Source organism: Sinocyclocheilus anshuiensis, unplaced genomic scaffold, assembly GCF_001515605.1.
Source record: "Sinocyclocheilus anshuiensis isolate Anshui unplaced genomic scaffold, SAMN03320099.WGS_v1.1 scaffold51, whole genome shotgun sequence".
Taxonomy (NCBI): Eukaryota; Metazoa; Chordata; class Actinopteri; order Cypriniformes; family Cyprinidae; genus Sinocyclocheilus; species Sinocyclocheilus anshuiensis.
Genome location: NW_015548296.1, coordinates 4,861,862 through 4,862,616, shown reverse-complemented (window position 1 = coordinate 4,862,616; position 755 = coordinate 4,861,862). Strand labels below are relative to the sequence as shown.

The 755-nt window shown below is 45.2% G+C and overlaps 1 protein-coding gene across 1 annotated transcript in view; it reads left to right on the top strand.

Moving 5' to 3' along the window:
- LOC107655962 (sodium-driven chloride bicarbonate exchanger-like) overlaps nt 1-755 on the top strand; it is a 41,724-nt gene that overhangs the window by 9,957 nt on the left and 31,012 nt on the right. The gene's annotated exons all lie outside the window — the stretch shown is intronic.

Here is a 755-nt window from a genome sequence, read left to right as displayed (position 1 = left end):
CGTTGAAAGACGGAGCAAGGGGCGTGGCAGTACTGAAACACCGTCTAAGCTGTTCGCCAATCACAGCGCACTGGGACAGCTAACCAATCACAACACATTTTGTTTTTCGGAAGGCGGTCCTTCATCAAAGCCGGAACTAATCAAGCCGTTTGTGCCAGGATGGGGAGAAAGGTATTTTAATAATGTAAATTATGTGAAAAATAATGCGTTTTTCGAACCACCAAGCATGAGAGCATGTTCTAGTACACCCCCAAAACAAAATCAAGACTTTGTAAAAGAGCATAATAGGACCCCTTTAAGGCTATCTCTATATTTTGGTGCATTGAGCTTTTCTCCTACTCTGATGTGTCCCTCAGTCCCTGCCGCTGAAAAACAGCCCCACAGCACGAGCCTGCTACCAACACACTTTACTTTTGGGATGGTACTTTGCAGGTAACGAGCAGTGCCTGCTTTCCTCCAAACATGATGCTTGGAATTGAGGTTCATCAGACCAGAGAATCTTGTTTCTCACAGTCTGAGTCTACTTTTAGGTGCTTTTTTGCAAATTCCAAGTGTGTTTTCATGTGTCGTCACTGAGGAGAGGATTGAGTTTGGCCACACCGCCATAAAGCCCAGATTGGTGGAGTGTTGCAGTGATGTTTGTCCTTCTTCTCCCTTCTCCCTTCTGCATATACAGTATGATCATGGAGCTCAACTAGAGTGACCATCAGGTTCTTAGTCTAGACACTAGACAAGGCCCTTCTCCATCAATTGCT